A 21,729-nucleotide genomic window follows, 5' to 3' on the forward strand; every position below is an offset into this window, starting at 1 on the left:
TTTCCTGTCCAAGACAGCACTTTCATTAAAGGCATAAGCATGCAAGTCATGTGCAAAGAGTCACAGTGAAAGCAGCGCGCAAGAGTGTTTTGTTGCAAGGGACCAAAATGCACCAAGAAGTTGCAGCTACATACCCACAGGTTTTCATATACTGATCACCAGAGCTTTTTTTTGAGCAGGATCGCAAAGGAACGCAGTCCCGGCCGGCATGGTGTCAGGGGGTGCGGCCTAATATGCAAATGAGTTCCTGCTGGGCTTTTTCGACAAAAAAAGTCCTGTGTGAAACCATGGTGATGTCCGGAGGTGTGGCCCAATATGCCAATGAGTTCCTGCTGGGCTTTTTCTACAAAACAAGGCCCTGTTCACCGCCAGTGTGGTTTGGACGCTTTTCAACAAAGTGCTATTTGTGGGAAGAAGAAAAATCTACGACGCATGAAACAATTCTCATTTTTTAAAAATGGGAATAAGGATAACCCACTTTATGTCGGGAAGAATATTTTGCAAGCCTAAAAAAAAAAAAGTAAATCAGAGCAGAGTGATATAGGGTGGCGGTTTGGACACCTTGAGTAGGAGAAAAGATTGCTAGGTTGGAAGAGAGTCTTGCTGTTCCTGACAATCTATGGCACATGGTGTGTGTGATAGACTGGGGCAGGGGTGGCCAAACTTAACATAAGAGCCACATAGAATAAATGTCAGATGTTTGACAAGACATGAACATCAGATGTTTGAGGGAAGGAAGGAAGGAAAATGGATGGGGGAGGGAGAGGTAGAAAGAAAGCAACTTTAAATATATTCTCCAAGCTGCTGGCTGGCTTGGCTTGGATAAATAATTTAGAGAGACAAATGCCTTCTCCAAGCCAGCCGACAGGGTGGGGGAGGCTTCAGAAGCCACATGCTACGTGTGCGAGAGCCATATGTGTCTCCTGAGCCACAGTTTGGGTGCCCCTGGACTGGCGGATCACAACATTTCACTAGACTAGATTCGACTCTGTTCTAATTTAGAATGGGCCTTGTAGCTTCCGGAATATGAACAGCATTTCTGAGCCTGTGCAGAGTATCTTTCCCGCTCCGCTTACAAGTGACAACTCTCCCCAGCAATTGAGCTGTCGTTTCCTCAGACGACGATACAACATTTGAGCAGATTTAATTCTTGTGACGCAGAAGAGGGCAATGGCAAACCACCTCTGAACGTCTGGAAAACCGTACGGCGTTGCCAGAAGTCAATCGTGACCAGTGCTCCCTCTAAACTGAGTTAGTGTGAGCTAGCACACAAGTTTTTAGCCTCTGGCTCACACATTTTTGTCTCAGCTCAGGAAAAATGGCCCCAGAGCAAACTAATTCATGCAGTAGCTCGTGACTTTCATGCCAGTAGCTCATGAAGTAGAATTTTTGCTCACAAGACTCCGCGGCTTAGAGGGAATGTTGATTGTGACTTGATGCCAACAACAACAGCTACGTTCTTGGTTACATGCTTTTCTAAAGAAAAACAAAGAAGGGAAAGAAACTTCACCCAAAACTGGAGTAAGAAACCTAAAAGGTTAATATGCAATTAAAGGGCCGAACATTAAAAACAAAGTTTAAAAAAATTCATAAATCAACATACATGTATTTATTGTTGAAAACTAAAACCATTTGAGGGCCCATCATAAGCCTCTATCCTATGTAAAATCATAAAACCTCAATGGGAACCCACTCAACTTGACCTGACGCATTTCGACCTAAATTGGTCTTCTTCAGAGGTCAGAAAGGGAAGTACACAGATTGGCTCATAATACAGATAGGCTTCCCAACCCTCCCGCCCTGGCGGGGGACCCCAGGATTTCCACCCTCTTCCCCCGCTCCCCCAAAAAATGGAAGCGGGGGGAGAGGAGGGAAACGGCACCGGGGAGCATGACGAGTCCCCCGGAGGCCGCCGCGCCGCACCGCTGCCGCCCCTCCCCGCCCACCGCAGTTGCTCCTCCGAGATGGGCCCAGGCTGAGCCCATCTCGGAGGAGCAGCCAAGAGACAGCAGCAGCGCAGGGGAGGGCGAGGCAGGCCAGGAGCATGGCGAGCCGCGAATCCGGGCCCTTCTAGGACCCGGACTTGCGGCTCGCCACGCCCCCGGCCCGCCTCCATCCCCCCCACCTCCGCTTCCACCCCAGAGGCGGCAGCAGTGCGGCGGCCTCTGCTCCGCTCGCCGTGGCTGCTCTTCCAAGATGGGCTCAGGCTGAGCCCATCTCGGAGGAGCAGCACAGCGAGCTGAGAAGAGGCCGCCGCGCTGCTGCCGCCTCTGCTCCGCTCCGTGGCTGCTTTTCCGAGATGGGCTCAGCCTGAGCCCATCTCGGAGGAGCAGCACGGCGAGCGGAGAAGAGGCTGCGGGGCGGTCCGCCACGCTCCCCGGCGCCGTTTCCGCCCCTCCCTCTAGCTCCACCCCAGGGTCTCCTGGCTTCACCCCCAAAGTCCCCAGATATTTCTGGGGTTCGATGTGGCAACCCTAAATACAGAACAGAATAAAACAACAGAACAATGCTGGACCACAAGGAAATTTAGTAAAGTGACAAAGGCTTAGAGATATTCTTGAGGCCTCTTGTTCTATAGCCTTATGTCCTAATCAAGAGCATACTTTCAGCATTCAGTGTTTTTTTGTATGCCACATGGTCCAGAATTGATCAAGTAAAGTCAGAGCCTATGTGCCAAGAGTTGGCATACAAAAAAAAACACTGAATGCTATAGGTACGCTCTTGATCAAGACATAAGGCTATAGAACAAGAGGCCTCAAGAATATCTCTAAGTCTTTGTCACTTTACTAAATTTCCTTGTGGTCCAACATTGTTTTATTCTGTTCTGTATTATGAGCCAATATATGTACTTCCCTTTCTGACCTCTGAAGAAGACCAATTTAGGTCGAAACACGTCAGGTCAAGTTGAGCGGCTTCCCATTGAGGTTTTATGATTTTACATAGGCTAGAGGCTTATAATGGGCCCTCAAATGGTTTTAGCTTTCAACAATAAACACATGTATGTTGATTTATGGTTTTTTTGCACTTTGTTTTTAATGTTCGGCCCTTTAATTGCATATTAACCTTTTAGGTTTCCTACATACTTTTCTAGCAAACTAGGGTGTCAAAAGGAACACTTGCAAAACCTTTGCAGCCGGTCCAAAAACACGGCACCCCTACCGCCAAGACTTCAGGGCTAGACCCAGGAGGAAACTCAGTTCAAACTCTGCCTACCTTGGTTCAGTTTTGACCGTCAAAGAGGAAGGAGCCGGGCTCGCCACTAGAAAACGGCGCAGTTTGGAAAGAAAGTTCTCTGTTGGGGCCTGATCCAACTGGCCTGGGGTAGGACGGCTCTACCACATAGCTCAAACCCAGAAATGCCAAGCGGTGCTGGAGAAAGCAGGCATCCCCCACGATCCGATGAGCATGTGGCTCTGGAGTGCCCGGCCGCCGGCCGGCCATCGCTCTCTCACACTGGCTTCCCTTGACTTTAAAGTCAGAAGCTCGCATGGCTGAGAGTCTCCAGTTGCTAGGGAAACAGCCTCGTTTCAGAGCCCTTTCAGGATGCCCGGCGTAAACTCTGGAACTGGCTGGCCTCCCTGGCCGGCTGCCAGCTGGGCTTTGGCTTGCGCCGGGGAAACAAGAGGCGCAGGCCGAGAAAGGGCCTTGGTTTAAGTCGGCGGTTTTCAGCCTGCCTCAGAAGCTTACAAGGATTCCCTTGTGGGGTAAATATTTCCCTGAAAAATAAAAGAACGTGTTCCCTCGCTTGGAACTTTGTCCTGCAATGCACCACATAACAGCAGGGGTCTGTAACCCTTTCAGGCCTTAGTCTATGCAGGGCAACAGGTTGGTGGAACGAGACGTACGAACCTCAGAAGAGCCCTCCTGGATCAGACCAATAGTCCATCTTGGGTTGCCAGGTCAGTATTGAAATTATCTGGAGACTTTGGGGATGGATTTGAAGAAGAAGAAGACTGCGGATTTATACCCCGCCCTTCCCTCTGAATCAGAGACTCAGAGTGGCGTACAATCTCCTATATCTTCTTCCCCCACAACAGACACCCTGTGAGGTGGGTGGGGCTGAGAGGGCTCTCCCAGCAGCTGCCCTTTCAAGGACAACTCCTACAAAAGCTGTGGCTGACCCAAGACCATTCCAGCAGCTGCAACTGGAGGAGTGGGGAATCAAGAAGAAGACTGCAGATTTATACCCCACTCTTCTCTCTGAATCAGAGACTCAGAGCGGCTTACAATCTCCTATATCTTCTCCCCCCACAGCAGATATCCTGTGAAGTGGGTGGGGCTGAGAGGGCTCTCACAGCAGCTGCCCTTTTAAGGATAGAGTCCCTTCTTCCCCCACAACAGACACCCTGTGAGGTAGATGAAGATATTGGATTTATATCCCACCCTCCACTCCGAAGAGTCTCAGAGCGGCTCACAATCTCCTTTCACTTCCTCCCCCACAACAGACACCCTGTGAGGTAGATGAAGATATTGGATTTATATCCCGCCCTCCACTCCGAAGAGTCTCATAGCGGCTCACAGTCTCCTTTCCCTTCCTCCCCCACAACAGACACCCTGTGAGGTAGATGAAGATATTGGATTTATATCCCACCCTCCACTCCGAAGAGTCTCAGAGCGGCTCACAATCTCCTTTCCCTTCCTCCCCCACAACAGACACCCTGTGAGGTAGATGAAGATATCGGATTTATATCCTGCCCTCCGCTCCAAAGAGTCTCAGAGCGGCTCACAATCTCCTTTCCCTTCCTCCCCGACAACAGACACCCTGTGAGGTAGATGAAGATACTGGATTTATATCCCGCCCTCCACTCCGAAGAGTCTCAGAGCGGCTCACAATCTCCTTTCCCTTCCTCCCCCACAACAGACACCCTGTGAAGTAGATGAAGATATCGGATTTATATCCTGCCCTCCACTCCGAAGAGTCTCAGAGTGGCTCACAATCTCCTTTCCCTTCCTCCCCCACAACAGACACCCTGTGAAGTAGATGAAGATATCGGATTTATATCCCGCCCTCCACTCCGAAGAGTCTCAGAGCGGCTCACAATCTCCTTTCCCTTCCTCCCCCACAACAGACACCCTGTGAGGTAGATGAAGATATTGGATTTATATCCCGCCCTCCACTCCAAAGAGTCTCAGAGCGGCTCACAATCTCCTTTCCCTTCCTCCCCCACAACAGACACCCTGTGAGGTAGATGAAGATATTGGATTTATATCCCGCCCTCCACTCCGAAGAGTCTCAGAGCGGCTCACAATCTCCTTTCCCTTCCTCCCCCACAACAGACACCCTGTGAGGTAGATGAAGATATTGGATTTATATCCCGCCCTCCACTCCGAAGAGTCTCATAGCGGCTCACAATCTCCTTTCCCTTCCTCCCCCACAACAGACACCCTGTGAGGTAGATGAAGATATTGGATTTATATCCCACCCTCCACTCCGAAGAGTCTCAGAGCGGCTCACAATCTCCTTTCCCTTCCTCCCCCACAACAGACACCCTGTGAAGTAGATGAAGATATCGGATTTATATCCTGCCCTCCGCTCCAAAGAGTCTCAGAGCGGCTCACAATCTCCTTTCCCTTCCTCCCCGACAACAGACACCCTGTGAGGTAGATGAAGATATTGGATTTATATCCCGCCCTCCACTCCGAAGAGTCTCAGAGCGGCTCACAATCTCCTTTCCCTTCCTCCCCCACAACAGACACCCTGTGAGGTAGATGAAGATACTGGATTTATATCCCGCCCTCCACTCCGAAGAGTCTCAGAGCGGCTCACAATCTCCTTTCCCTTCCTCCCCCACAACAGACACCCTGTGAAGTAGATGAAGATATCGGATTTATATCCTGCCCTCCACTCCGAAGAGTCTCAGAGTGGCTCACAATCTCCTTTCCCTTCCTCCCCCACAACAGACACCCTGTGAAGTAGATGAAGATATCGGATTTATATCCCGCCCTCCACTCCGAAGAGTCTCAGAGCGGCTCACAATCTCCTTTCCCTTCCTCCCCCACAACAGACACCCTGTGAGGTAGATGAAGATATTGGATTTATATCCCGCCCTCCACTCCGAAGAGTCTCAGAGCGGCTCACAATCTCCTTTCCCTTCCTCCCCCACAACAGACACCCTGTGAGGTAGATGAAGATATTGGATTTATATCCCGCCCTCCACTCCAAAGAGTCTCAGAGCGGCTCACAATCTCCTTTCCCTTCCTCCCCCACAACAGACACCCTGTGAGGTAGATGAAGATATTGGATTTATATCCCGTCCTCCACTCCGAAGAGTCTCAGAGCGGCTCACAAACTCCTTTACCTTCCTCCCCCACAACAGACACCCTGTGAGGTGGGTGGGGCTGGAGAGGGCTCTCACAGCAGCTGCCCTTTCAAGGAAAGCTCTGCCAGAGCTATGGCTGACCCAAGGCCATTCCAGCAGGTGCAAGTGGAGGAGTGGGGAATCAAACCCGGTTCTCCCAGATAAGAGTCCGCACACTTAACCACTACACCAAACTGGCTCTCCGACCGATGAGTGCTAACTTTTAAAGCATGTTTTAAGTTTATATATATATTATAACCGACTTACAGGAGCCCCAGCAAGGGGCTTACAAGGCAAGGGAGAAGCGGAGGGGGTGTTCTTTATAAAATTTATATCTCTGCTACCTAATCTTCATTAGGTACACGCATGGCCCAACCTGACATGGCCCAGCCCGACAAGATCTCATTTAGGTCACCTCTGGCCCTTGTAACAAATTAGTTCGACACCCCTGACCAGTGTTGCCTCTAAGCTGAGTTAGTGTGAGCTGGCTCACAGTTTTTTAGCCTCCGACTCACACATTTTTTTCTTAGCTCAGGAAGGATGACCCCCGAGCAAGGTAATATATGCAGTGGCTCACAACTTTATTCCAGTAGCTCACGAAGTACAATTTCTGCACACAAGACTTCCCAGCTTACAGGGAACACTGCCCCTGATCGAATTCCTCTTAAAACTGTTTATTTCTGTTGCCATCACTACCCCCTGGCAACAAATTACACATTGTAATCACTTTCTGTTGTCAGCTATATGAGCTTTTCTAATTAATTTTTTTTCCCATTTTCTTTATTCCAATGTGTCATTTCCATTTATGGACTTATTTCCTTTGCTTCTAATTTCACAGCAGACTTTTTACGGGGTGGTTTGCCATTGCCTTCCCCAGCCATCTACACTTCCCCCCAGCAAGCCAGGTACTCATTTGACTGACCTCGGAAGGATGGAAGGCTGAGTCGACCTGGAGCCGGCTACCTGAAACCAGCTTCCGCTGGGATCGAACTCAGGTCATGAGCAGAATTTGGACTGCAGTACTGCAGCTTTACCACTCTGTGCCATGGGGCTTTCTTCAGCAAGCTGGGGACTCCTTTGACCGACCTCGGAAGGATGGAAGGCTGAGTCAACCCTGAGCCGGCTACCTGAAACCAGCTTCCGCTGGGATCGAACTCAGGTCGTGAGCAGAATTTGGACTGCAGTACTGCAGCTTTACCACTCTGTACCATGGGGCTTTCTTCAGCAAGCTGGGGACTCCTTTGACCGACCTCGGAAGGATGGAAGGCTGAGTCAACCCTGAGCCGGCTACCTGAAACCAGCTTCCGCTGGGATCGAACTCAGGTCATGAGCAGAGAATTCAGACTGCAGTATTGCAGCTTTACCACTCTGCGCCATGGGGCTTTCTTCAGCAAGCTGGGGACTCATTTGACCGACCTCGGAAGGATAGAAGGCTGAGTCAACCTGGAGCCGGCTACCTGAAACCAGCTTCCGCTGGGATCGAACTCAGGTCGTGAGCAGAGAGCTCCGACCGCAGTACTGCAGCTTTACCACTCTACCTCACAGACCCCTACTAAAAACTGGCAGGTGTTTTAACATGGAAACAGCAATGGTGTGAAGCTTCGTTATGGATCGGGGCCACCGTGCAGGGGAAGACAGGGTCTAACGCTTCTCCTCTTTCAACCAGTTTCACTGATAGATCCCCGGATTGGTTTTAATCCTGGAAGGGTGAAGCCTTTCTACCCTCTCTCAGTCTGTTTTCTCACCCCTCCAGGGTCAGTAACGACAAGCAGTGGGGCTCAAAGCTGAGGTTTAAAAATGCAATTAGCAGGTGTGCAGACAGAATGTTTACTCCTAGAGCGATTTCGCATAGAAGGTGGGGAACTGCTGTATATACATACATAAGTGACGTCAAGTTGCAACTGACTTGCAGGAACCCCAGCAAGGGGCTCCCAAGGCAAGGGAGAAGCAGAGGTGGTTTGCCATGGCTTTCCTCTGCAGAGCCTTCCTTGGTGGTCTCCCTTCCAAGTACCAGCCCTGCTTAAAGGTAAAGGTAGTCCCCTGTGCAACCACCAGTCATTTCTGACTCTGGGGTGATGCCGTATCATGATGTTTTCACAGCCTGAGCTTCCAGCTTATGGTGACTCCAGCAAGGGGCTTCCAAGGCAAGGGAGAGGAAGCAGAGATGGGTGGCCATTGCCTGCCTCTGCAGAGCCTTCCTTGGTGGTCTCCCATCCAAGCACCAAACCCTCTTAGCTTCTAAGATCTGCTGAGATTAGGCTATACCAATGCTGCCTTTCCTCCCCCACAGTGATCCAGAAAGGGGGGAGGAGGTTCAGAAAATGCAGTTTCTCCCAAAATCAAACCACCTCCCCCAAGCCGTCTTCTGCACCAGTAAGACGGAGAGACCAGCCCCTCCTCCTGTGAAGCCGGTGACCCAATTCTACACCTTTCCTCGAGAGAATCTGCCTCTCCGCTCTCCAGCCAAACTGCACCCTTGGAGGATGAACAGTATTTATCCCAGCAAAACTACAGCCTGCCGAAAAGAACGACAAAATCCAGAGAAAGATCAATCAGAAGCAAAGCCATCCCATCCTGCCAACCAAATAATAACAATATTGGATTTCTACCCTGCCCTCCACTCTGAATCTCAGAGTCTCTGAGTGGCTCGCAATCTCCTTTACCTTTCCCCCCCACAACAGACACCCTGTGAGGTAGGTGGGGCTGAGAGAGCTCTAACAGTAGCTGCCCTTTCAAGGACAACTCCTGCGATAGCTATGGCTGACCCAAGGCCATTCCGGCAGCTGCAAGTGGAGGAGTGGGGAATCAAACCTGGTTCTCCCAGATAAGAGTCTGCACACTTAACCACTATACCAAACTGGCTCTCACAAGGACAGCTCTGCCAGAGCTCTGGCTGACCCAAGGCCATGCTAGCAGGTGCAAGTGGAGGAGTGGGGAATCAAACCCGGTTCTCCCAGATAAGAGTCCGTGCACTTAACCACTACACCAAACTGGCTCTCACAAGGACAGCTCTGCCAGAGCTCTGGCTGACCCAAGGCCATTCTAGCAGCTGCAAGTGGAGGAGTGGGGAATCAAACCTGGTTCTCTCAGATAAGAGACTGCACACTTAACCACTACACCAAACTGGCTCTCCTCCCAAGACAGGGTTGTCAACTGCTTCAGATATCCCTGGAGATTTGTGGGTGGAACCTGGCAGGGTAGGCTTTAGGGAGGTGAGGAAACTCTGGAGGGCATTTTACCATAGAGGTCACCTTCCAAAGCAGGCAGGAAAAGTGGAATAAATATTTCAAACAAACAAAAAGCTATTGACCAGTTGTTATTTTGGGGAATCTCCAGCCCTCGACTGGAGGTTGGCAACTCTACCTCAAATACATCCCAATGGGAAAAAAGAATCCGGATAGGTTCACACATTCGACTGCCACACCCCAAACTGTGTTTTTTTTTTTAAAAAAAAGAAACAAAAGCTAGCATTGCCACAGCCAAAGGAGACACCGGATTCTTGAAGATTCCAGAAACATGCAGAGAGAAAAAAACGAGGCTCCTGAAAAAGCCACCATCGAAAACAACCACAACAGCGCTACGAGGTCACAAGGCCCACAGAACCACACAACCCAACGCAGATCCAGGCCACAACGAGAGCACCAGGATCAGAGTCTCAGAGCTGGCCCAGAGCCGCAAATCGCTGTGACCTTCGCGTGGTGCAGCACCGATTGTACTGTGGCAGGGGTGGCCAACGGTAGCTCTCCAGATGTTTTTCTGCCTACAACTCCCATCAGCCCCAGCCGTGCTGGCTGGGGCTGATGGGAGTTGTAGGCAAAAAAACATCTGGAGAGCTACCATTGGCCACCCCCGCTCTATGGTCCTCTGGACCTGGCCCAGAGACCATTGCTGGATTTCTAATGCCTTATGCTCTCTCCATGTGGCTCGCTTAGCACAGACAACTCCCGAGTGCCACAGGCAGGGGATGTCTCCTGGCCACCCTCCACGTCAACCTGAAAAGGGGGGGGGGGTTCCAGTTGTAGCGCCAAGGCAGCAGTTTTTTGAAGCAGGATTGCACCAGTGTGGATCCTGGAGCACGGGACGTTTCTGAGGCCCAGACAGGCTCACGGAAAGTCCAGCCCTATCGCTCTGCACTTCACTAATTGCTACTTACACAATAATCACCTTTCGAGCTTCTCGCTCTGAAACACAGCCCGCTGGGCGACTTTGCCTTTTGACCCATTCCGTTTCAAGAGATCTCAAGATCCTTGATCCCAATTTTGTTTCCCTTCCCCCCCGGGGCTGTCCTCTCGCAACCCAACAGGTTGGCCCTGGTGGAAAAAAAAAAGAAGAAAGGAAAGCTGGAAATACCTTTTTGGTCCCTGGGGGTCATGTCTGGCTTCCTAGCTCTGGGAGGCTGCTGCTTCTGGGGTGGAACGGAGCTCTAACCGATCGTTAGGAGGAGAAGGCAAATGAGTTGAGCGAGGAAAATTGGCGCGGCAGGATATAATTAAGCCGGGTGGAATTTGGCTGGGGCAATCAAAGCCGCCACCTCACGGGCGTGATGCGAACGCGTCATTAGGCCAGCCGTTCCGACAAGGTAGCTTGTTGTAATGCAACCCTGGGTTCCCAGAGCCCTTTCGTGGGGTGTGAGTGAGAGCATTCAGCGGGGAGCATCTGTCTCGCTCCACATTTGTTTGGGGAGAAATAGAAGACTGACTTGTGGCTAAGTCCCGGGCAAGAGCCCCACGACGATGGACATGCTAAGCACCAGGCATGCGAAATCAACCTCTCCAGTATTCTCCCCAGACCCCACAAGTCACAGCATGTGGTCTATCCAAGTCAGCACTGTCTACGGAGACTCTCCAGGATCTACGTCAGAAGTCTCTTTTGCCTGGCCTATCGCCTCCTTTTCATCGGAGATGCCGGGATTTGAACCTGGGACCTTCTGCATGCCAAGCGGAGGCCCTGCCAACTGAGTTACAACCCCACAACACACGAAGATGTCTTATTCTGAAACGGACCCTTGGAATGTAAAGGTGAGTATTGACTACTCAGATCGGCAGTGGCTCTAAAGGTCTCGAGTGGAGGAGGTCTTTCACATCACTTGCTACCAGGGCTTTTTTTTTGTATCAGGAACTCCTTTGCATATTAGGCCACACCCCTTTGATGTAGCCAGTCCTCCAAGAGCTTCCAGTAGGCCCTGTACGAAGAGCCCTGTGAACTTTTGGAGGACTGGCTACATCAGTGGGGTGTGGCCTAATATGCAAAGGAGCTACTGCTACAGAAAAAGCCCTGTTTGTTACAAGCTGCGGCACGGCTGTTAATGGGGCTCCCCCGGTGGGAGCACATTCGGCCAGTGCTGAGAGAGCTGCACTGGCTCAACACCGTTTCAAGGTGTTGGCATTGACCTTTAAAGCCCTCCATGGTCAGGGGCCTGTCTGTTTGCGGGACCGCCTTTCGCCACATGTTCCCCAGAGAGCACTGCATTCAGGGACAAAAAATCTATTGTCCATCCCTGGACCAAAGGAGGCTAGGGCTGCAGCTGACGCGAGCTAGGGCCTTCTTGGTGGCAGCACCAGAATTGTGCAATGCTCTCCCGGGGGCCATAAGGGCCCTGCGGGATCTTTCTACTTTCCACAGGGCCTGTAAGACCGAACTGTTTTGACAGGCCTTTGAGATCTAACCGAGAGAGAGCTGCCACCCTGCATCGTTATAGAGTACTATGTGATCGCCGCTTATATTATATTGTAGTGATACAGCACCATGAAATGAAATGTTTTGTTTTGTTTTTAATTTAAACTGTAATTATTTTTTTTATTGGTTTTAACCTGTAAAAAGGAATGCTGTTAGCCGCCCTGAGTCCGCTTGCAGAGAGGGCGGGATAGAGGAGGGACGGTGGCTCAGTGGTAGAGCATCTGCTTGGGAAGCAGAAGGTCCCAGGTTCAATCCTCGGCATCTCCAACTAAAAAGGGTCCAGGCAAATAGGCATGAAAAACCTCAGCTTGAGACCCTGGAGAGCTGCTGCCAGTCTGAGTAGACGATACCGACTTTGATGGACCCAGGGTCTGATTCAGTATAAGGCAGCTTCATATATATGTTCAACATATATATATATGATAGAAATTTAAAGCAATAAATAAATAATAAATAAGTCCTTCTTAAAGCTGGAGATGCCGGGGATTTGACCTGGGTGGACCTTCTGTGTGCCAAGCAGAGGCTCTTCCAGTGAGTGAAGTCCCCTTTGAGCTTCCTTTGTTCCACCCAGAAAGGAAAGCCCTGCACCCCTTACGGATCCTCCCGGGGAAACCCGAGCCAGCCCCTCCTCCAGGTGCTTACCGTCTGTGACTGCCACTTCTACGAGAGTTTTGTTCCTCGTGGTGTTAGGAACGACTTCGCATCATACCATCCTGACTGCTCGGGCTGCAGGGGGAGAGAAAGAGCAAGAGGGTAAGGTGAGCTCAGCACGTGACCCGTGGGGGACTCGGTTGCGAGCAGGTGAGCTCTGTCCTTAGTGCAAAAGGGGAAAAAAAGGCCTCTGGCTGGCCTCCCTCGTGCTACTTCCTGCCCTCGGCTCGAGGCTTTGCTCCCAAGCGTCACTGGGATAATGATGCCTGACACATTTTTGGAATGCTGCCTCATCTAATAGCTTCAAAGGGCCGGGGAGGTGCCGAGATTCACGCTGACTTGGCCAGGTATGCGCTCCAAGTTCCCAGGGCTCCGGTTGGGACACTGAGGCACGCCAAAGGGGAGCACCCGAGCTGAAAGTTGCAGGTGATTAGTGTGAGGCAGCAAACCCAACATTTTTTTTTTAACTTTCTTCGTGAGAAGCTGCCTGATACGGAAGCAAATCCTTGGTCCGTCAAGATCAGCCTTGTCTACTCAGACGGGCTGCTGCTCTCCAGGGTCTCAGGCAGAGGTCTTTCACATCACCTCCTGCCTGGTCCTTTTTAACCGGAGATGCTGCGGAATCTGAACTCAGGACCTTCTCCGTGCTTCTACCACTGAGCCACAGCCCCCTCCCCAATCTGGGCTTGGTTACTCAGTTTGTGTATAGGTGCTCCTCTGTGTATTAGGCCACGCCCCCCGATGTAGCCACTCCTGGAGCTTCCTGTAGGCCCCGTACTAAGAGCCCTCTTAGCTCTTGGAGGATTGGCTACATCAGGGGTGCGTGGCCTAATATGCAGAGGAGCTCCTGCTAGAAAAAGAGCCCTGTGACGCATACATCTTTTCCAGAAAACTCCAACAGAAAGTAATTTTTGAGAGTGAGTTTAGGGTGCCGGGTCTAACCTCTCCCGTGTAAAAATGCTCAGTAATACTTTTTTTAACAGCTTGCCGATGACCTGTAGAAGAGGCCTTTCTGATTGTATTGGAAGCACTGCTTGAGTAACATGATAGAGGTTTACAAGATTATGCATGGGATGGAGCAAGTAGAGAAAGAAGTCCTTTTCTCCCTTTCTCACAATACAAGAACTCGTGGGCATTCGATGAAATTGCTGAGCAGTCAGGTTAAAACGGATAAAAGGAAGGACTTCTTCACCCAAAGAACATGTGGAATTCACTGCAGGAGGTGGTGGTGGCTACAAGCATTGACAGCTTCAAGAGGGGATTGGATAAAAATGTGGAGCAGAGGTCCATCAGTGGCTATTGGCCACTGTGTGACACAGAGTGTTGGACTGGATAGGCCATTGGCCTGATCCAACATGGCTTCTCTTATGTGACACAGAGTGTTGCACTGGATAGGCCATTGGCCTGATCCAACATGGCTTCTCTTATTTTCTTAAGCACAGCGAGAGTTCTGGTCGTATCTGTCAAGTACCAATCACCCCAGGCGGCCAGACACAGAAACTTCAGTACACTGAGAGACGGCAGCTCCACTCACCTTCTTCATGCCCTTGATATAGCAGGGTTGCCAACTCCTAGTCAGGAAATTTGGGGGGTAAAACCAGGGGAGGGTGAGATATGGGGAGGGATTTCGTCTAGAATCTGTGGTATACCCTGGGATGTCAACTCCATACTGGGAAATTCTTGGAAATATGGGGACAGAACCTGAGGGGGCGAGGGGGAGGTGTAATTTGATGAAAACAGGGAGTTCAGTTAAGGTTGCCAATCCCCAGGTGAGGGCAGGGGATCCCCCGGTTTGGAGGCCTTCTGCCTGCTTCAGGGTCATCAGAAAGTGCGGGAGGGGGGAGGAAATGTCTGCTGGGCACTCCATTATTCTGAAGATCAATTCCCATAGGCTATAATGGAGATTTGATCTATGATTATCTGGGGCTCTAGGGGGAGGGCTGTTTTTTTGTGGCAGAGGCACCGAATTTCCAGTGTAGCATCCAGTGCCTCTCCCCAAAATACCCTCCAAGTTTCAAAATGATTGGACCAGGGAGTCAAATTCTACGAGCCTCAAAAGAAGGCGCCCCTATTCTTCATTTTTTTCCAATGGAGGGAAGGCATTTAAAAGGAGCACGGTCCCTTTAAATGCGATGGCCAGAACTCCCTTTGGAGTTCAGTGATGCTTGGCACAACCTTGTTACTGGCTCCACCCCAATGTCTCCTGGCTCCACCCCCAAAGTCCCCAGGTATTTCTTGAACTGGACTTGGCAACCCTAAGTTCAGTGGGTATCTAATATCACAGAGTCCACTTTCCAAAGCTGCCCTTTTCTCCAGGGCGAACTCACAGCTACCTCATTCTCTTTGCCCAAGTTGGCCAAGCATTAAAGATGGCTCCTTATCTGTTGCGGCCCCTCAGCTACAGAATTCTTTCCCCCATAGAGAGTCACGGGGTGCCAAAATCCTTTTCCTTCTCTCAAGCTTCCGGATGCTGTTTTAATAATTCTAACTTTTTCTTCTTCTTGTTTTTCTCACATCCTGCCTGCTTTTTTTTTTAATTATCTACTACTAAAGAAGCCACCTCAAGTGGCTTACAGCATTCTTCTCTCCTCCATTTTATCCTCCCAACAACCCCGTGCGGATGGTTAGGCGGAGAGGGTGTGACTGGCCCAAGGTCTCCTAGCAAGCTTCCAAGACAGAGCAGGGATTCGAACCCGGGTCTCCCAGATTCGAGCCCAACATCGCAACTACTAGACCAGATGAACGTATCGGACAGGGTGGGTTTTACTAATGTCTGCTAACATTCTAAGTTACAGTGCGGCTGCTGGGTGTCATGGGAAGCTTTTGTGGCTGGTTGTTTTATTGCTCTGTTAATCACTTTTTGGGGGTTTTGTTTTTATGAACTCATCATAGTTTTTAATTGCTGTGGCTGGAAACAGCCTTGGGAGCAACAGGGCTACAAATGGACGATGTGGGTGTGGACGTTAAGTGCCATCAGGTTCTTCCAGCTTACAGTGACCCTGTGAATTAATGTCCTGCCAAGTGAAGGGGACGGCAAAAGGTGAGATGGCTGGACAGCGTTGCGGATGTAACCAACACGAATTTGAGCAGACTTCAGAGGATGCTGGAAGACAGGAGGGCCTGGCGTGACTTGGTCCAGGGGGTTGCAAAGAGTCGGACTTGACTGTGCGGCTGAACAACAACAACAGTTGTTCCATTGTTAACAGCCTGGCTTGAGCCTTAACACAAACGCCTTAAAGAAGCAGGCATGTGCCAGAGGGCATGCTATTCAGGGATTCCTGAGGAACTTTCTTGGACTTCTTTGCAGGAGCGGCATGCCTAGCCGATCCACAGACTACTTGAGTGGCGCTCAGCATTTGGAAAGTGTTCTTCATGAGTCCGCACTCCCATGCTGACCCTGCAAGGTAGGCCCTAGGGGGGTTTTTTTGAGCAGGAATGCACAGGAACACAATTCCTGCTGGCTTGGTCTCAGGGGGTGTGGCCTGATATGCAAATGAATCCCTGCTGGGCTTTTTCTTTAAAAAAAAAAGCCCTGTGTGAAACGATGGTGATAACAGGGGGCATGGCCTAATATGAAAATGAGCTCCTGCTGGGCTTTTTCTACAGAAAAGCCCTGTGTGAAACAATGGTGATGTCAGGGATGGAGAAGAGACAGGGAGAAAGGGGAACGAAGGATGGGAGAAACAGGGCTAGCGAATGCTAAAGGTTGAATAAATAAGAACATCAGAGAAGCCATGTTGGATCAGGCCAATGGCTCATCCAGTCCAACACTATGTGTCACATAAGAGAAGCCATGTTGGATCAGGCCAATGGCCGACCCAGTCCAACATTCTGTGTCACATAAGAGAAGCCATGTTGGATCAGGCCAATGGCCCATCCAGTCCAACACTCTGTGTCACACAGTGGCCAAAAAAACCTCCCCAAGTGCCACCAGGAGGTCCACAATTGGGGCTAGAAGCCCTTCCACTTTGCCCCTCCCAAGCACCACGAATACAGAGCATCACTGCCCCAGACAGTTCCAATAATATACTGTGGCTAATAGCCACTGATGGACCTCTGCTCCATATTTTTATCCAATCCCCTCTTTAAGCTGTCTATGCTTGTAGCCGCCACCACCTCCTGTGGCAGTGAATTCCACATGTTAATCACCCTTTGGGTGAAGAAGTACTTCCTTTTATCTGTTCTAACCCGACTGCTCAGCTATTTCATTGAATGCCCACGAGTTCTTGTATTGTGAGAAAGGGAGAAAAGTACTTCTTTCTCTACTTTCTCTATCCCGTGCATTATCTTGTAAACCTCTATCATCTCACTCCACAGTCGACGTTTCTCCAAGCTAAAGAGCCTTGAGCGTTTCAACCTTTCTTCATAGGGAAAGTGTTCCAGCCCTTTAATCATTCTAGTTGCCCTTTTCTGGACTTTTCCCAATGCTATAATATCCTTTTTTGAGGTGCGGTGACCAGAATTGCACACAGTATTCCAAATGAGACTGCACCATCGATTTACATCGAAATACACCTGCGTGTACTTAGGCTATGCTTCAGAGAGACAATAGCTCTGCTGGGAAACTCGCAGCCATCCCAGGCCAATGGTGGGTGGGGTTTGAAACCAGCTCTGCAAAATCCAGCCATCCGTTGAGCCGCTACTATGGTTGCCAACTCCTCCCTGGGGAATTCACAGGGAGTTTAGGGAGGGGGATGCCTGTTGAAATCTAGGGGCGGGGGGTGGTTTCATCTGGAATAGACCGCAGAGTGTTTCATTAATTCATTTGTTTCCATTATTTATCGTCCGGCTTTCTCACAGGCGTGCAAGGTGGGTTACACAGAGTGAATCAACACAATCAGAAACAGGGGGGACGTTCAATAGCCAATGCATGATTTTAAAGTCCGGAACCACCAGAAAGAAACTGAAGCCTTATTCCTGATGTGGCACATTAAGAGGTACAGAGATTTCAAAGCAGGGCCTTCCCTACAATAAGCTATCCACAGTAGTACAGACCTCAGTCCTCCATCCTTTATCCAGGGAAGTTTGTGAGCCATTCAATTAATCTGTGCTGAAAAACCCTCTTGTGCTGGTTTCTCCAGGGAAAATCATTGGTGTAGTCTGGAGACTAGTTGTAATTCTGGGAGAACTCCAGCTAGGGTTGCCATTCTCCAGGTGGTGGCTGGAGAACTCGCAGAATGACCACTTCTCTCCAGAAATGCATCTTTATTGTTTACTTAGTTATTACTAATTATTTACATTTATTCCGCTTCTCCTGGAGAAAATAGCTGCTTTGGAAAGTGGAGTGCATGGCATTATACCCTGCAGGTGGCCCCTCCCCTCCCTAAGGAAAAGGAAAGGAAAGGTCCCCTGTGCAAGCACCAGTTATTTCTGACTCTGGAGTGATGTTGGGCCTTCCCCAGTCTTTTATACTTCCCCCTCAGCAAGCTGGGTACTCATTTTACCGACCTCGGAAGGATGGAAGGCTGAATCAACCTTGAGCCGGCTACCTGAACCCAGCTTTTGCCAGGATTGTCATTGCCTTCCCCAGTCCTCTACACTCCTCGCCCCCCCCCCCAGCAAGCTGGGTCCTCATTTTACCGACCTCGGAAGGATGGAAGGCTGAGTCAACCTTGAGCCGGCTACCTGAACCCAGCTTCCGCCGGGATTGCCATTGCCTTGACCAGTCATCTACACTTCTCCCCCAGCAAGCTGGGTACTCATTTTACCGATCTTGGAAGGATGGAAGGCTGAGTCAACCTCGAGCTGGCTACCTGAAAACCCAGCTTTCTTCAGGATCCAATTCAGGTCGTGAGCAGAGCTTAGGACTGCAGTACTGCAGCTTTACCACTTTGCACCACGAGGCTGTCAAGTTAATATTAGAATCTAAAAACATGAAACCCCAAAAAGTGGAATTTTAAGGGGGGGGGGAGGTAAGAATATTGCCACTTCAAGTGGGTCTGCAGTTATTCCCTCTCCGCTAGGGTTGTTACCTCGGAAGGATGGAAGGCTGAGTCAACCTTGGGCCGGCTACCTGAACCAGCTTTCGCTGGGATAGAACTCAGGTCGTGAGCAGAGAGTTCAGATCACAGTTCTGCAGTACTGCCGCTTTTACCGCTCTGCGCCACGGGGCCCCTCCCTAAACCCCACCCTCAAATCTCCAGGTTTGGAGTTGGCGACTCTTAACTGCAGCTTCCTTCCCTCTCACCCTGGAAGTTGGCAACCCTGGCCGATTCACCGGCTCAACCCTTTCTGCTTTGCTCTCTCCTGATCGCTTTTTCAGATAATGGGCACTTTGTTCTGTGCCTTGAACTCACCCCCCCCCACACACACACACGTACCTGTTCTGCAACACTCTTTCCCCAGTAACATCCCAAGCAGGCAGACCAGCTTCTCTGAGAGAGCGCAGCACCTATTTTCAAAGGCGGCTGGCCTGCAGCAGTTCTACCTCTCCTTGGTGATGTACACAACAACAAGAAACACGTCCAGTCCCCCCCCCCCCCACACACACACACCTCCCCTGCTGACAGCTTGCTAAGGTCATCGGAATGCAAGAAAACACGGCCAGGTCCAGAACAACAGCTCCTGATAGGGTTGCCAAGTCCAATTCAAGAAATATCTGGGGACTTTGAGGATGGAGCCAGGAGACTTTGGGGGTGGAGGCAGGAGACATTGGGGTGGAGCCAAGATCAAGGCTGTGACAAGCATAATTGAACTCCAAAGGGAGTTCTGGCCATCACATTGAAAGGGAAAAGGTACACCTTTTCAATTCCTTCCTTCCATAGGAAATCATGAAGGATAGAGGCACCTTCTTTTGGGGATCATAGAATCGGACCCCCTGGTCCAACCTTTTTGAAACTTGGAAGGTATTTTGGGGAGAGGCACTAGATGCTATACTGAAAACCCGGTGCCTCTACCCAAAAAAACAGCCCCCCCCCCAGAGCCCCAGATACCCACGGATCAATTTTCCATGATTTTCTATAGGAATAAATCTCCATAGGGCATAATAGAGTTCCCAGAAAACATTTCCCTCCTCCCCCCCCCCCCCCGCTTTCTGGAGACCCTGAAGCGGGGGGAGGGCCTCCAAACCGGGGGATTCCCTGCCCCCACCTGGGGATTGGCAACCCTAGCTCCTGACGATGGGGCTGATGAATGAGTTTGGGGAAGCGTGGGAAGAAGAAGGAGATATTGGATACTGGAGAAAGGGCGAAAAGTCCTTCTTTCTCTACCTTCTCTGTCCTATGCATAATCTTGTAAACCTCTATCATGTCACCCCGCAGTCGACATTTTTCCAAGCTAAAGAGCCCCAAGCGTTTTAACCTTTCTTCATAGGGAAAGTGTTCCAACCCTTTCATCGTCCTAGTTGTCCTTTCTACATTTTCCCCAATGCTGTAATAGCTGTGTCGAAATAATTCTCGGAAAGAAGAAATAAATCTCTTGCATTTATTTAAGGTAGCTGTCAACTCCTACTTCTTTGCCCTGCTTCTTTGCTTCCAAGAGGAAAAGTCAGCATGGAGTAATGGCTTAAAAGTGTCCAATTAGTATCTGGGAAACTTGGATTTAAATCCCTGCTTGTGCCATGGAAACTCGTTGGGGTGATCTTGGGCCAGTTGCACTCTTTCAGCGAGGAAAAAATGGAAGACAGGAGAACTATTATTGTGTCTTGCATTTCAGTCCCTGAAATTCCAACACAGCACGACTACGTACACTGAGGTGACCGGCAAGAAACCACAGGTCACCTGACATAAAGGGCAAAGGCAATCCGCCTATGAAGATCTGTGGCAGGAAGTTTAACTGGTCAGGATTAAGAACATAAGAGAAGCCATGTTGGATCAGGCCAATGGCCCATCTAGTCCAACACTCTGTGTCACAGAAGAACATAAGAGAAGCCATGTTGGATCAGGCCGATGGCCCATCCAGTCCAGCACTCTGTGTCACATTAGAACATAAGATAAGCCATGTTGGATCAGGCCAATGGCCCATCCAGTCCAACACTGTGTCACATAAGAACATGAGAGAAGCCATGTTGGATCAGGCCAATGGCCCATCCAGTCCAACACTCTGTACATAAGAACATAAGAGAAGCCATGTTGGATCAGGCCAATGGCCCATCCAGTCCAACACTGTGTCACATAAGAACATGAGAGAAGCCATGTTGGATCAGGCCAATGGCCCATCCAGTCCAACACTCTGTACATAAGAACATAAGAGAAGCCATGTTGGATCAGGCCAGTGGCCCATCCAGTCCAACGCTCTGTGTCACATAAGAACATAAGAGAAGCCATGTTGGATCAGGCCAATGGCCCATCTATCCAACACTCTGTGTCACACAGTGGCCAATATATGTGTGTGTGTATACACACACACACTGTGGCTAATAGCCACTGATGGAGCTCTGCTCCATATGTTTACCCAAACCCGTCTTGAAGCTGTAGCCACCACCAGCTCCTGTGGCAGTGAATTCCACACGTTAATCACCCTTTGGGTAAAGAAGGACTTCCTTTTATCCGTTTTAACCTGTCTGCTCAGCAATTTCATTGAATGCCCACGAGTTGTATTGTGAGAAAGGGAGAAAAGTACTTCTTTATGTACTTTCTCCATCCAGGATTCTTTCATCCAGGATTGGACCTGACCAGGAAGCGGGTTGTTCTGGGCAATGCATATAATAGGGGGCCCTAGCCTGCCATGTTGTCTTTATGATAAACTAGCTAATAAAGGATGTTGACTGTTACTCGTGTCCGAACCCAGTACATTACAACTATGTAAGCCACTCTGGGTCCCCATGGGAGAGAATAGCAGAGTATAAATAAAGCAATCAGTGCTTTTTTGTAGCAGGAACTCCTTTGCATATTAGGCCACACACCCCTGATGTAGCCAATCCTCCAAGAGCTTACAGGGCTTTTATTACAGGGCCTACTGAAAGCTCCTGGAGGACTGGCTACATCAGGGGTGTGTGGCCTAATATGCAAGGGAGTTCCTGTTACAAAAAAAGCCCTGAAGCAAATTTAAATAAGGTAAAAGTAGTCCCCTGTGCAAGCGCCAGTCATGCAAATAAACAAACAAATAAAGGCATTAGGGTTGCCAAACCCCAGGTGGGGGCAGGGGATCCCCCGGTTTGGAGGCC

The 21,729-nt window shown here is 50.0% G+C and overlaps 1 protein-coding gene across 1 annotated transcript in view; it reads right to left on the minus strand.

Moving 5' to 3' along the window:
- The window catches only part of USP2 (ubiquitin specific peptidase 2), a 147,701-nt gene that overhangs the window by 117,730 nt on the left and 8,242 nt on the right, over positions 1-21,729 (minus strand). The window contains exon 2 of the mRNA XM_060251272.1: positions 12,618-12,701. The gene's annotated coding sequence lies outside the window, so the exon portion shown is untranslated. The remainder of the gene's footprint in view (positions 1-12,617; positions 12,702-21,729) is intronic.

This window comes from Heteronotia binoei, chromosome 12 (assembly GCF_032191835.1).
Source record: "Heteronotia binoei isolate CCM8104 ecotype False Entrance Well chromosome 12, APGP_CSIRO_Hbin_v1, whole genome shotgun sequence".
Classification (NCBI taxonomy): Eukaryota; Metazoa; Chordata; class Lepidosauria; order Squamata; family Gekkonidae; genus Heteronotia; species Heteronotia binoei.